This window comes from Lepidochelys kempii, chromosome 11 (genome assembly GCF_965140285.1).
Source record: "Lepidochelys kempii isolate rLepKem1 chromosome 11, rLepKem1.hap1, whole genome shotgun sequence".
Classification (NCBI taxonomy): domain Eukaryota; kingdom Metazoa; phylum Chordata; order Testudines; family Cheloniidae; genus Lepidochelys; species Lepidochelys kempii.
Window position 1 is genome coordinate 36,584,204 of NC_136390.1, and position 16,051 is coordinate 36,600,254.

The 16,051-nt window shown below is 43.6% G+C and overlaps 1 protein-coding gene across 5 annotated transcripts in view; it reads right to left on the reverse strand.

The window, feature by feature from the left end:
* Nucleotides 1-15,517, reverse strand: part of GALNT3 (polypeptide N-acetylgalactosaminyltransferase 3) — a 50,172-nt gene extending 34,655 nt beyond the window's left edge. For 4 of the 5 annotated variants that reach the window (XR_012154283.1, XR_012154282.1, XM_073305701.1 and 1 more), the window contains exon 1: nucleotides 15,433-15,517. The gene's annotated coding sequence lies outside the window, so the exon portion shown is untranslated. Of the gene's footprint in view, nucleotides 1-15,331 lie in introns of all 5 variants that reach the window. The other variant, XM_073305702.1, reaches the window with a different exon arrangement.
* Nucleotides 15,518-16,051: the final 534 nt, after the last annotated feature.

Genomic DNA, 16,051 nt, shown 5'->3' on the forward strand with positions numbered 1-16,051 from the left:
GTTCAATCTCCACATCAAGACTGGCTGTCTGGGAGAGGTGGCTACCAAGGTAAGGGAAATGCTCAACATTTTCCAGGGCTCACCACCGATGACAATTTGTAGGAGAAGGGGGCAATGTGCACTGGGGCAGGCAGGTGGAGCACCTCAGTCTTCCCAGTGTTAAGAAAAAGTCCCAGGCTATGCTAGGCACCTAGAAAAGATCTAGGGTGGACTGCAAGTCAGCACAATCACAGCTCAAGTAACACCAGGATTTCCATTTTAACACAGGTGAAAAAAAGGTGTACAAAAATTGCATTAGAATATCATTTTAAAACGTTTAATTGACAACCCTACAATAATCATAGAATCATAGCCTTGGAAACAAGCAGGGAGAACTGGAGGTCCTGGTGATGTCAAGGAACTATGACGTGATTGGAATAACAGAGACTTGGTGGGATAACTCACATGACTGGAGTACTGTCATGGATGGTTATAAACTGTTCAGGAAGGACAAGCAGGGCAGAAAAGGTGGGGGAGTAGCACTGTATGTAAGAGAGCAGTATGACTGCTCAGAGCTCCGGTACGAAACTGTAGAAAAACCTGAGTGTCTCTGGATTAAGTTTAGAAGTGTGTGCAACAAGAGTGATGTAGTGGTGGGAGTCTGCTATAGACCACCGGACCAGGGGGATGAGGTAGATGAGGCTTTCTTCCGGCAGCTCACGGAAGCTACTAGATCGCATGCCCTGATTCTCATGGGTGACTTTAATTTTCCTGATATCTGCTGGGAGAGCAATACAGCAGTGCATAGACAATCCAGGAAGTTTTTGGAAAGCGTAGGGGACAATTTCCTGGCGCAAGTGCTAGAGGAGCCAACTAGGGGGGGCGCTTTTCTTGACCTGCTGCTCACAAACCGGGTAGAATTGGTGGGGGAAGCAAAAGTGGATGGGAATCTGGGAGGCAGTAACCATGTGTTGGTTGAGTTCAGGATCCTGACGCAGGGAAGAAAGGTAAACAGCAGGATACGGACCCTGGACTTCAGGAAAGCAGACTTCGACTCCCTCAGGGAACGGATGGCCAGGATCCCCTGGGGGACTAACATGAAGGGGAAAGGAGTCCAGGAGAGCTGGCTGTATTTCAAGGAATCCCTGTTGAGGTTACAGGGAAAAACCATCCCGATGAGTCGAAAGAATAGTAAATATGGCAGGCGACCAGCTTGGCTTAATGGTGAAATCCTAGCGGATCTTAAACATAAAAAAGAAGCTTACAAGAAGTGGAAGGTTGGACATATGACCAGGGAAGAGTATAAAAATATTGCTTGGGCATGCAGGAATGAAATCAGGAGGGCCAAATCGCACCTGGAGCTGCAGGTAGCAAGAGATGTCAAGAGTAACAAGAAGGGTTTCTTCAGGTATGTTGGCAACAAGAAGAAAGCCAAGGAAAGTGTGGGCCCCTTACTGAATGAGGGAGGCAACCTAGTGACAGAGGATGTGGAAAAAGCTAATGGACTCAATGCTTTTTTTGCCTCTGTCTTCACTAACAAGGTCAGCTCCCAGACTGCTGCGCTGGGCATCACAACATGGGGAAGAGATGGCCAGCCCTCTGTGGAGATAGAGGTGGCTAGGGACTATTTAGAAAAGCTGGACGTGCACAAGTCCATGGGGCCGGACAAGTTGCATCCGAGAGTGCTGAAGGAATTGGCGGCTGTGATTGCAGAGCCATTGGCCATTATCTTTGAAAACTCGTGGCGAATGGGGGAAGTACCGGATGACTGGAAAAAGGCTAATGTAGTGCCAATCTTTAAAAAAGGGAAGGAGGAGGAACCTGGGAACTACAGGCCAGTCAGCCTCACCTCAGTCCCTGGAAAAATCATGGAGCAGGTCCTCAAAGAATCAATCCTGAAGCACTTGCATGAGAGGAAAGTGATCAGGAACAGCCAGCATGGATTCACCAAGGGAAGGTCATGCCTGACTAATCTAATCGCCTTTTATGATGAGATTACTGGTTCTGTGGATGAAGGGAAAGCAGTAGATGTATTGTTTCTTGACTTTAGCAAAGCTTTTGACACTGTCTCCCACAGTATTCTTGTCAGCAAGTTAAGGAAGTATGGGCTGGATGAATGCACTATAAGGTGGGTAGAAAGCTGGCTAGACTGTCGGGCTCAACGGGATTGTCAGGATCAATGGCTCCATGTCTAGTTGGCAGCCGGTGTCAAGTGGAGTGTCCTAGGGGTCGGTCCTGGGCCCGGTTTTGTTCAATATCTTCATAAATGATCTGGAGGATGGTGTAGATTGCACTCTCAGCAAATTTGCGGATGATACTAAACTGGGAGGAGTGGTAGATACGCTGGAGGGGAGGGATAGGATACAGAAGGACCTAGACAAATTGGAGGATTGGGCCAAAAGAAATCTGATGAGGTTCAATAAGGATAAGTGCATGGTCCTGCACTTAGGACGGAAGAATCCAATACACCGCTACAGACTAGGGGCCGAATGGCTAGGCAGCAGTTCTGCGGAAAAGGACCTAGGGGTGACAGTGGATGAGAAGCTGGATATGAGTCAGCAGTGTGGCCTTGTTGCCAAGAAGGCCAATGGCATTTTGGGATGTATAAGTAGGGGCATAGCGAGCAGATCGAGGGACGTGATCGTTCCCCTCTATTCGACATTGGTGAGGCCTCATCTGGAGTACTGTGTCCAGTTTTGGGCCCCACACTACAAGAAGGATGTGGATAAATTGGAGAGAGTCCAGCGAAGGGCAACAAAAATGATTAGGGGTCTAGAACACATGACTTATGAGGAGAGGCTGAGGGAGCTGGGATTGTTTAGTCTGCAGAAGAGAAGAATGAGGGGGGATTTGATAGCTGCTTTCAAATACCTGAAAGGGGGTTCCAAAGAGGATGGCTCTAGACTGTTCTCAATGGTAGCAGATGACAGAATGAGGAGTAATGGTCTCAAGTTGCAGTGGGGGAGGTTTAGATTGGATATTAGGAAAAACTTTTTCACTATGAGGGTGGTGAAACACTGGAATGCGTTACCTAGGGAGGTGGTAGAATCTCCTTCCTTAGAGGTTTTTAAGGTCAGGCTTGACAAAACACTGGCTGGGATGATTTAACTGGGAATTGGTCCTGCTTCGAGCAGGGGGTTGGACTAGATGACCTTCTGGGGTCCCTTCCAACCCTGATATTCTATGATTCTATGATTCTAATCACAGTTAACTCATGCGATTAACTCAAAAATATTAATCACGATTAATTGCAATTTTAATTGCACTGTTAACCAATAGAATACCAATCAACATTTATTAAATATTTGGGATGTTTTTCTACATTTTCATATATATTGTATTCTGTGTTGTAATTGAAATCAAGGTGTATATTATTTTTGATTACAAACATTTGCACTGTAAAAATGATAAAAGAAATAGCATTTTTCAATTCACATCATACAAGTACTGTAGTGCAATCTCTTTGTGATGAAAGTGCAATTTACAAATGTAGGTTTTTTTTTTGGTTTACATAACTGCACTCAAAAACAAAACAATGCAAAACTTCAGAGCTTGCACGTCCACTCAGTCCTACTTCTTGTTCAGCCAATTGCTAAGACAAACAAGTTTGTTTACATTTACAGGAGATAATGCTGCCCTCTTATTTACAATGTCACCAGAAAGTGAGAACAGGCATTTGCATAGCACTTTTGTCATCAGCATTGCAAGTATTTATGTCCCCACATATGCTAAACATTCATATGCCCTTTCCTGCTTCGGCCACCATTCCAGAGGACATGCTTCCATGCTGATGGCGCTCGTTAAAAAAAAAGTGCATTAATTATATTTGTGACTGAACTCCTTTGGGGAAAATTGTATGTCCCCTATTCTGTTTTACCTGCATTCTGCCACATATTTCATGTTATAGCAGTCTCAGATGAAGACTCAGCACTTGTTGTTGATTTTAAGAACACTTTCACTGCAATGTAAAGAAGGTACAAGTGTGAGATTTCTAAAGATAGCTACAGCACTCAAACCAAGATTTAAGAGTCTGAGGTGCCTTCTGAAATCTGAGAGGGATGAGGTGTGAAGCATGCTTTCAGAAATCTTAAAAAAGCAAAACTCCAATGCAGAAACTCCAGAAACCAAACCACCAAAAAAGAAAATCTACCTTCTGCTGGTGTCATCTGACTCAGATAATGAAAATGAACATGCGTCGGTCTGCACTGCTTTGGATTGTTATTGAGCAGAACCCCTCATCAGCATGGACGCATGTCCCCTGGAATGGTGGTTGAAGCATGAAGGGACATATGAATCTTCAGCGCACTTGGCACGTAAATATCTTGCAACGCCAGCTACAGCAGTGCCATGAGAACGTCTGTTCTCACTTTCAGGTGACATTGTAAATAAGAGGCGGGCAGCATTATCTCCTGCAAATGTAAAAAAATTTGTTCGTCTGAGCAATTGGCTGAACAAGAAATAGGACTGAATGGACTTGCCAGCTCTAAAATTTTACATTGTTTTATTTCTGAATGCAGGGTTTTTTTTGTACATAATTCTACATTTGTAAGTTCAACTTTAATGATAAAGAGATTGCACTACAGTACTTGTATTAGGTGAATTGAAAAATACTATTTTATTTTTCTACAGTGCAAATAATTGTAATAAAACTAAATATAAAGTAAACACTGTACACTTTATATTCGGTGTTGTAATTGAAATCAATATATTTGCAAATGTAGAAAACATCCAAAAATATTTAAATAATTGGTATTCTATTGTTTAACAATGTGATTAATCATGTGATTAATTTTTTTAATCACTTGACAGCACTAGCTTATTGTCATTTGTGCATCGCTTGATTTTTTTTTATACCAGTATGACTGTTTTAAAAATGGCCATGGCTAACATTTTTCTAATATCAGACTTTTACTTCAAACCCCTTTGTCGAAGGAACTACAACACATAGGACTGGTCTACACTAAAAAGGTAGGTCAACCCAGCTACATTGCTTCAGGGTGTGAAAAATCCACACTGCCCAAGTAACATAGTTAAATTGACCTAATTCCTGATGGAGACAGTGCTAGTCAATAGAAGAATTCTTCCATCGACCTAGTTATCGCCTCTCTGGGAAGTGGACTGCATAGGCCAATGGGAGAACAACTTCTGCCATAGATAGTGTTTACAAAGCACTACAGCAGCACAGCTGTGCCACTATAGCATTTCAAGTGTATACAAGCCTTTACAGGGTTGAAATTGAAAGGTGTGAACTCTTGATTTGTGGAGACTGGATGAATTATTGTGGAAAGTTTAAATGTGTTTTCTGTGTTTATTTTTCATGCTAAACGTAAGGTACTGTTTTCACGGACAACAGTATGCTCACGCTGAATTTGTGAATGTAAACCTTATGTTAGTCCTTAAAACAGTGCTCTGTATTATAGGTGCATTTCTTGATGCTCAGCAATCAGGGTGGATAAAAATAGATTTTTTAAAAATAAAAAAAAAATTAAAAATTTAAATAGGATTTTTTTATTTAAATCAGTTTATTGTATTTATTTTGATTTTAATAATAAACTTGTTTACAATTAAATCTGAATTTAATACAAGATATGCTAAAACCTACATTTATAATCTCTTAAAATGTTTAAATAAAAATAAGTATGCTAAAGCCATGAGCCTCCATCAAAAACTGAGTTAAAGATTGCTTTTTAATATAGAGAAAGAATCGGGAAACTTTTATTGTCCAGCTTTATAAATTGGCACAATAAGTATTAAGGGCTTGACCTTGTGGGGGACCCAAGGGCTGTGGTAATGGGTGCAAGAAACTGGCAAAGTCATCACAGACATTGTGACCCCGTCTCTGACTCCAAGAGACACCATAATGTGTATCTGATCAGGATTATCTGCTTAGCCCATCATTTTTGTGGGGAAGGGATTCTGCAACCAAGCATACTTTTTAGCCTATAGCTCAAATATACATACTGTTACTGAATGTGGAAATCAAGACTAGAAGTTACTTTGTGTAAGAGCTCTGAGCATGTGCTTTTCAACTAAAGAATGAATGGTATGGTTTAAGGAGTCAAAATATTTTGCAATATAAGAAGCTTTTAGTTGTACTGTAAAATTAGTGCAATGAATAAGTCATACCCAAAAGACAGTTTTAGTACAGAAGGCCCATCCCTTTGTCAATATTGTGATACACATGGATTCACAGCTCTGCATGTTTAAATATCCATTAATTCAGGGCAAGGCTTAATTTTATTTCATTTTGATATTACTTAAATGGCTGAAATGCATCTACCTGAGTCACACTGCTATAGTGGGAGCAGTAGTGACCATAATAAGAACATAAGAATGGTCACACTGGGTCAGACCAAAGGTCCATCTAGCCCAGTATCTTGTTTTCCGACAGTGGCCAAAGCTAGGTGCCCCAGAGGAAATAAACAAAACAGCTAATCATCAAGTGATCCAGACCATCATCCAGTCCCAGCTTCTGGCAAACAGAGGCTAGGGACACTATCCCTGCCCATCCTGGCTAAGAGCCATTGATGGACCTCTCCTCCACAAACTTACCTCGTTCTTTTTGAACCCTGTTATAGTCTTGGCCTTCACAACATCCTTTGGCAAAGAATTCCACAGGTTGATTGTGCGTTGTGTGAAGAAATCTTCCTTTTGTTTATTTTAAACCTCCTGCCTATTAATATAATATGGTCACTCCTAGTTCTTGTGTTATGAGAAGGAGTAAATAACACTTCCTTATTTACTTTCTTCACACCAGTCATGATTTTATAGACCTCAATCATATCTCCCCTTAGTCATCTTTTCAAGCTAAAAAGTCCCAGTCCTATTAATGTCTCCTCATACAGAAGCTGTTCCATACCTTTAATCATTTTTTTTGCCCTTTTCTGAACCTTTTCCAATTCCAATACATCTTTTTTGAGATGGGGTGATCACATCTGCATGTAGTATTCAAGATGTGGGCATACCATGGATTTATATAGAGGCAATATGATATTTTCTGTCTTATTATCTATACCTTTCCTAACGATTCCCAACATTGTTAGTATTTTTTACTGCTGCTGCACATTGAATGGATGTTTTCAGAGAAGTAGCCACAATGACGCCAAGATCTCCTTCTTGAGTAGTAACAGCTAATTTAGACCCCATCATTTTACCTATATAGTTGGGATGATGTTTTCCAATGTACATTATTTTGCACTTATCAACACTGAATTTCATCTGCCATTATGCTATCCAGTCACGCATTTTTGTGAGATCCCTTTGTAACTCCTTGCAGCCTTCTTTGGACTCTAGTAGTTTTGTCAGGTTTCGGAGTAACAGCCGTGTTAGTCTGTATTCGCAAAAAGAAAAGGAGTACTTGTGGCACCTTAGAGACTAACCAATTTATTTGAGCATAAGCTTTCGTGAGCTACAGCTCACTTCATCGGATGCATAAAGTCTGCTGCAGTTTCCACGGTATGCATCCGATGAAGTGAGCTGTAGCTCACGAAAGCTTATGCTCAAATAAATTGGTTAGTCTCTAAGGTGCCACAAGTACTCCTTTTCTTTTTAGTAGTTTTGTATCATCTGCAGATTTTGCCATCTCACTGTTTACCTCTTTTTCCGGATCATATATGAATATATTGAACAGTATGGGTCCCAGTACAGGCCCCTGGAGGACACCACTCTTTACCTCTCTCATTCTGAAAACTGACCATTTATTCCTACCCTTTGTTTCCTATCTTTTAAACAGTTACTGATCCAGGAGAGGACCTTCCCTCTTATCCCATGACAGCTTAAGAGCCTTTGGTGAGGGAACTTGTCAAAGGCGTTCTGAAAATCTAAGTGCACTATATCCACCGGATCATCCTGGTCCACATGCTTGTTGACCCCTTTAAAGAAATCTAGTAGATTGGTGAGGCATGATTTCCCTTTACAAAAAACAGATTAACATGATTTGTTGGGGAAGAGTGAACATACTTATTATATACGTAATTCTGTTCTTTACTATAGTTTCAACCAATTGCTGGGATCACCTCTGGAGCCCTTTTTGAAAAATTGGCATCATATTAGCTATCCTTCAGTCATCTGGAACAGAAGCTGATTTAAATTATAGGTAACACACCGCAGTTAGTAGTTCTGCAATTTCACCTTTGCGTTCCTTCAGAACTCTTTGGTGCATACCATCTGGTCCTGGTGACTTATTACTGTTTCATTTATCAATTTGTTCCAAAACCTCCTTTACTGACACCTCAGCTCTGTCACCTAAAAAGAATGGCTCAGATTTGGGAATTTCACTCACATCATCAGCCGTGAAGATCAAGGCAAAAAATTCATTTAGTTTCTCTGCAAGAGCCTTATCATCCTTGAGTGTTCCTTTAGCATCTCCATTATTCAGTGGCCCCACTGGTTGTTTAGCAGGCTTCCTGCTTCTGATGTACTTAAATTTTTTTTGCTCTTACTGTTTGAGTCTTTGGCTAGCAGTTCTTCAAATTCTTTTTTTGGACTTCCTAATTATATTTTTACACTTCACTTGCCAGACTGTATGCTCTTTTCTAGTTTCCTCACTAGGATTTAACTTCCACTTTTTAAAAGATGCCTTTTTGCCTCTCACTGCTTCTTTTACTTTGTTCTTTAGCCATGGTGGCACTTTTTTGGCCCTCTTAGTATAATTTTTAATTTTGGGTATACATTTAAATTGAGCCTCTATTATGGTGTCTTTAAAAAGTTTCTATGAAGCTTGAAGGGATTTCAATTTTGCACTGTAGCTTTTAATTTCTGTCTAACTTCCTCATTTTTGTGCAATTCCCCTTTCTGAAATTAAATGCTACCATGGTGAGCTGCTGTGATGTCCCCCCCCACCTCCACAGGGATGATAAATGTCCTCTTGTGGGTTCCAGGACTAGCTGCTCCAAGAAGCAATCATTTAAGGTGTCAAGAAACTATCTCTGCATCCCATCCTGAGGTGACATGTACCCAGTCAATATGGAGATAGTTGAAATCCCCCATTATTATTTTTACTGAGCTTTTTATTTTTATAGCCTCTCTAATCTCCCCTAGCATTTCACAGTCACTATCACCGTCCTGGTCAGGTGGTCAGTAATATATCCCTTCTGCTATCTTCTTCTTCTTATGTCTCCGACCTTATCCCCATAATATGCAAGTTTACATTTCAACTTTACATTACAAACCTTCTACTTGCTCTCCTTTTCAGTTGCTTATACCTTCTCAGATAAGTTACTTTTGGGATGAAACTGTTTGTCCTTAGTTCAATTACTTCTTTCAAAAGATCGACAAAACTCAGCCAGCCATTTTGGTCTGCGTATGTAAGAGAACGTCTCAAGAGTCAATGCTACATTTGTTGCATATGCAAGTGGTCAGCAGTGGAGGCTGGATTATTCTTGGCTACTCACTTTTAAGCCCCTACTCCTAAAGTCTTTGGGAACCTGATCTTCATGGTGCATCTGTGGATGGCAGGAGTGGACAATGCAATAGAGGTAGCATTCTACCTCCTTTCCTGCTTTCGAGAGGAATTCAGCTTGAGTTGTGTCTCCTCTTCACTGGATTTGGGGGAATTTTGTGGCCTGATCCTATGAGATTTGTATGGCTACGCCCTGACATTCTCACAGCAGGTCTCTAAAGGCAGTGGAATTATTATCTGTACATACAGATATGTTTTATGGTTGGGCCCTTAATAGCCAGTTTAAACAATGTTAGTTCTTCTGACTGTTGAGGCTCTTAGTCATTGCCAGAGAAGTGTAAAGGTACCTTAATGTAAATGAGAATTCAGCCCCACATATCAATGAATTGTGTGTGTATATGTATGTATGTATGTATATATTTGAGATTTCAAGCTTTGACCTGTGATATACAGAAGGTCAGACTAGATGATTTGGTGACCTCCCAGATAAGGGATTCATAGAAAATTGATATTGTGGGACACCTCCAGTGTAAAAGCAAGCTGGACATAATTTTGTATTTGAATCAGAACCAATTTTAGCATGATAAATTACAGGATGGATTTGATTTAGATCACTAGTCAGGAAGACTCGACTTAATCATGGATTTCTACATAAAAGTGAATTCTTGTTGGTTGTTATAATCTTAATACATATTCTTCACAACTCAGAGATAGATGAGACCCAAACTGGGTCTCTCTTACGCCTTGCTGCCATTATAGGTTTTCCCTTCTAGTGAGAGAATGGTATGGTAGATCTCAAATCAATGAAGCCTGCACTCAGAAAGACCTCAAGACTTCTGGAATATGCTGCTCAAACAGTTTCACTTTTGTTTCTACTGCCTGTTCCTCCCTTCTCACGTTTATCTCCAGACTTCTTCTCCTTGTCCAGATCTATTCCACCCGCAACAATCTTCTATTCATTGAACTTTTTGAAACTTTGCAGTTTTAGAGAGAGGTAAGGGATTGACTCTGTATACACAAATTTGCAGAGGGACAATAGGGTTGAGGTCTTATTTCTCATATCTATATATTATGTATGTATGTATTTATTTAAAAACATTTTTGCTGTTAACAAGCATGTTATCTCTGGGGACACAAATCCACAGTTTGAGAACAGCAAAACTAAACATCTCTGATGGTCTCTTCTAGACTGAGCACTAAGTCCCATTGGGTAGATAGAAAGATTAACCTAAATAATCTGTACAGAAGCCCCTGGAACCCCATAAGATTGGGTCCCTAATCCATGAACTATTGGAACTCATTTACAAAACTTTTCTTACAGATTCCATGAATATATTGTGTCATACTATAGAATTAGAATTTATAATCCCTATTCCATGATGAGATACCTTTGAGCTATAATGTATCTTAATTAAAACTATCTTTAGATAGGTTTTTTCCTCAAAACAAAAAGCATTTTATCAAAAAAATCCAATTTAAATAAAAATCCAATTTTTTAAAATTTTTTTTAAATAATTGATTTTTATCCACCCTGCACTTAACTTAATAGTCTAGATCAGCACCTATCAACTAAACACAAAGGAGACAGAACAATGGACTGTAAGAACCACTAATGCTCTTGCAATACAAGATAAGGCACTTCAACCAACCGTCCCGGGCGGTAAGAATGAACCGGATCAGCGGCCTTAATATATTGATGCATGAGTGTGGCACTCAAGGGGGCGCCGCAACCGATCCTACGGATACTGCCAAGGCAAAAGTCTCTAACAACTGTGCATGTGGGCACGCACACACTTAGAATGGAATCGACATGAGCAAGCACTCGAAGTAGTACAGCATCAGTAAGGGTTTGATCCTGTAAAGTGAAGACTGCTGAGCACACTCAACTCCCAAGATGTTCAGAACCTCAAAGAATTCAACTGTAGTAGCACAAAATGAGTAATGCCATTAGTTTTCCACTTCCAGCCACCATGTCCAGAACAAAGAACAGGCAAGGCAGATACTATGATTAAGGCTACGTTTTAGTCACGGGAATTTTTAGTAAAGGTCAAGGACACAGCCCATGACCTGTCCATGGGCGCTCTGGGGAGGCGGCACGTGGCTTGGGGACCCCCGCTGCTGCTGGGGGTGGGGGAGCGCATGGGTGGCAGCATGTGGCCTGGGCTCCCTGCCTAGCTCCTGGAAGCGGCTGGCATGGCCCTGTGGCCCCTTGATGGAGGCATGGCCAGGGGGGCTCCACACGCTGCCCCCACCCTGACTGCCTGCTCTGCAGCTCCCATTGGCCGGGAACCATAGCCAATGGGAGCCGCGGGGGCAGTGCCTGCAGGTGAAGGCAGTGCACAGAGCTGCCTGGCTGTCTGCACCTCTGCCTAGGAGCCCTAGGGAGGGAGGGACAGACATGTTGCCGCTTCCAGGGAGTCCCTTGAGGTAAGCACTGCCCCGAGCCCTCACCCCCTCCCACACCGAAACTCCTGCTACTGCTATGAGGGCTGGGGGGAGAGCAGTTGCCCAAGGCTGCCCCAGCAGCTGTCGGTGCGGCTGTCCCAGGGGCTGCCTGAGCAGCTCGAGTGGCCCCCGGGTCAGTTGCACCAGCAGTCATGGAGGTCCCGGAAAGTCATGGAATCCGTAACTTCTGTGACCTCTGTGACAGACTTGCAGCCTAGCTATGACGTTAGCATTGAGAGAGAGAGAGAGATTTTTTAAATCCTGAAACTAAACAACAGATACCAAATCTCAAAACACATATTTCAATTATTGTGTTTCATCCAGTCCTGTACTTCCCCCACCTTAGTCTGTCTGTTTGGGCCTTCACTGAACCCTTTGTAGGATTGTGGCCATAGAGAGCACGGTGACAGGTGCCATGGCAATTAGGGAGGTTGCACTAACCTAGATAACTCAATAAATCAATTACACATTTGGCCTAAAGTACCTAGACATAATCCAAAGGATATTTTAAAGTAAATTCTTTTCTAACTGATGCAATACTTTTAAGGTAATATAGGTAACATTAAAACTAAAACATGGAACAAATGCTGTTATTTAGTGTCAGAAGACTACTGTGCAAAATACCATAAATATATTAGGAGCCATGTAGATAACTTTAAATACTATACTGTGGGTTTCACATGTTTGATACCGCAGGTATGTTAAAATAATCATTTTTCATTTTAATAAAATATTTGTAAAAACATGTAATGATTTTGATTATACTTATACAAAATGTTTACAACAAAAATTTGTAGCCTGGGAGTTTCAATTGTGTGGACTTCTAAGTTTACCTCATAACTACAATTTTTATAAACCAAATCAACTCTGAAGGCCACCTATCGAAGACTCAAGAGAAAACTTGATAAATCATAAAACTCCTTTGTCCAGGGTCTTAAGAGTATAAATGAGGCTTCAGAGAGGGAAACATAATTCAATAACAGGTTTTTAAGAAACAAATCATAGAATATCAGGGTTGGAAGGGACCTCAGGAGATCATCTAGTCCAACCCCTTGCTCAAAGCAGGGCCAATCTCCAATTTTTGTCTCTCCCCCCGAATATAAATCAGATGTGAATTATATAAAGATAGTGAGAGGGAGCTGATTAAATGATGCACTGAACACTATCTTGTTATAAAGACAGAGTGTTGTTACTGTTATGAGCTGCGTAAAGCCTTTTTATGGGTCAAGTTAGATGGATGTCAATTAACACAACTGTAAGGATATATTAACCTACCTATGGCAAAGGGATCATGTGAATGCCCTCATCTGTTCATTCCTTCTGAGGTTATGTCTACACTCAAATTGCTAGTGGTACAGCTGCAGCAGTGCTTCAGTGTAGACATTCGCTATAGTGACAGAAGTTCTCCCTTCACCGTAGTTAGGTTATAGCTACACTTAACACTTTAGCAGCACAGCTGTGCCACAGCAGCGGTTCACTACCTATGCTGACCGGAGTTAAGCCAACTTAATTTTGTAGTATAGATCAAGCTTTTATCTATCTCCCGGAGACATGGTAGATAGGTCAACCTGGGTTACTTTGGCATCTGTCAGCCCTGGTCTACGCTGCGTGGGCAGGGGTCCTAGCGAATAGCGTAGCTGAAGTTGGCATATCTTAGGTCGACTTACCTGGCTGTTGATGGGGAGCGCGTTCGGGGATCGATCACTACCCGCCGACCCAGCGGGTAGTGAAGACCTGAAGTCAGTGGTGTGAAAATTCCACAGCTGTGAGAGACACAGCTGTGCTGATGTAAGTTTTCAGCATAGACCAGCTCTGAAGCATCTTGCACTGGTCACTCTCCGAAGATAAGATGGACCATGGGTCTGACTCAGTATGGACATTCTTATATAATCCATCCAGAAGTTTTGGAATGTTTTGGAGGAGGGGCTTTGCTGAGTATTGTTTTGGATAAGTGTGTGTTGGAGAGAGAGAGAAAAAATTAGCAGAACAGAGAGAAACTGAGAACAGACAAGAACAAAGAGGCAGAGGCAAAAGGCAAGAAAATCAAGCATTAGCTTCTGAGCACAGCATGACCCTAGAAAAAGCTAGATAGCAAGTTCTCTGGGTCTAAAGTTGGCTAAAGAGGCTTGATGCTGTAAGCTAAGAAACTGGACGTTTTGTTCTTTCATAGAATATCAGGGTTGGAAGGGACCTCAGAAGGTCATCTAGTCCAACCACCTGCTCAAAACAGGACCAATCTGCAACTAAATCAAGTTTTTTCCTCCTGCATTCACAGAAGCAGGACTTTGTACATTCCTTGTAAATAAACAAGACTGCATAAAACAAGAAGACTCCACCCACTTCTACTTCCAACTGGAACATCCACAGCAGTGGCACCAACTGCGGGAGGGAGAGAAAGGGCAAATGCTCCCTCCCCTCACCAAAGGTTTCTTGGTCTATACTACAGAGATAAAAGGATCATGATCTGACCTCTTTTAAGCAGTGCTGCCATACTAAATCAGTATGGCTTCTGTCAGAGAGGTCTTGAAGCGTTCCTCCAGCTGTATAATCACACCAGTACTGAAATCTGATCTGGCTGTCACTCCAGATGGAATGGCCAGGCCAAATTTCAGGGAGTGGCCCTGTGGACCGGGTTACACCACTCAAATTTGGCCTGCTGCCAGCTAGAGTAGCATTGCAACTTGGTACACAGGGAATCTGTTCCTGTACAGCACAGCCTAGTCTGCCAAGAACTCTACTCCTGGTGGCACTGGCTCATGCACTGTGTGGATAAGAAAGAGGAAAGACTCCTAGTGGAGACAGACACAAGGTCCCAGACCAGAACAGCTTGTGTGGATGGGCAGGGACGATAATTTACATCCCCCCCCCCCCCCCACACATGTGTCTGATTTGGAGCCATTGGTTTTCCCAGGGCTCTAAACTCTGACAAGCCACTTAAGATTAGAAAGGGGCAGCATTATATTGAGGAGCAAACAAGTTGCCGGCAGCACCTTAACTGAGTCATGAGACTAGCCAACCCAACCAGGATACGCCTCCTTTAGTCAACAGGTCTGTTTGAGAAGCGGTCCGGATAACAACTAGCGTTTCCTGGAGACTTGTTTGCCCTTCGTCACACAGCAGCAGCAGCTCGCTTCTACTTTCTAAGCAGCCTTCAGCAGCCGCTTGGCTTTGCGCCTCCCCGGGAGCGGGCAGACACACCCGGCCGCTAGACACAGAGCGGGGCTGAGCTGCCGGGGGCTGCGCTGGAGCTTTTCGCAGAGGACCGGGGGTGGGGGTCCGTCCCCGGGCGGGGTGAGATACCCACGGCGCTCCTGTTTGTCCGCCTCGCACGGGACAGTTACCGGGGAGCTGCGGCCACCACCCGCCCTGAGGAGATAGGGCTAGGCCCTGCCAGCACGCAAGCGGGGGGCCACGGCCGCGAACCAGCCGCTACCACACGGGCCGGGATGGTGGAGCAGTAGCGGCCGCCTCAACAGGGCTCCTAAGGGACGAGGCGCCCCAACTTACCGGCCCTGGGGTCCTCGCACCGCGCCCTGAATAGCTCCCCCCTCCCCGACCCAAAGGGTCGGCGTCGGCGTCCAACACCGCCGGCGGCGGGGACGGCTCACCTAGTGGGGCGGGAATACGCGGAACAGGCGGCCGGGCTCTCCTCAGCGCGCCTCTCCAGCGGCGGCGTCCAGGTGAGCTCCAGGGGCTGGGGCCGGGGCCCGCACTGCGCCTGCGCACAGGCCCCTCCCCGGCTTTACCTGGCCGCCCAGGTGCGCGAAGCAGGGAGCCTGAGGGAAGCCCGCGTGCTCCAGCCGCCAGGGACGCTCACCGGCCGCGGCTCCACCTCGCCCCACGGGCCCTCGGCGCTCCTTTGCTCCTCAGCATCTGCTGCTGACAGGAAGGCTCCTCCTGGGCGCCGACAGCAGCCGGCGGGCGCTGTTGGCTTGAGATACGCACCTGGTTTTCCCGAGCCCTGGTCTCAACCGGGGTGGGGGGAAGCTCCCCCGGCCATGGGCCCAGCCTAGAGGTTGCAGAATTAGCCCTAGGAAGCTCTCACCTCCACATGAAATGCATATTAATCTACCAACCACTTTAAGAGGAGGAAGAGGCTTCCCACTTCCATGGCCAAGGGTCACAGTTTCAGCTGTGCCACTCAGTGCCAGTCACACTTTCCCTCTTCTGCCATACAGGAGAGTTTATTTCAGGTAAGTAGCCATCGACCACTTCTGTAGTGGGGTA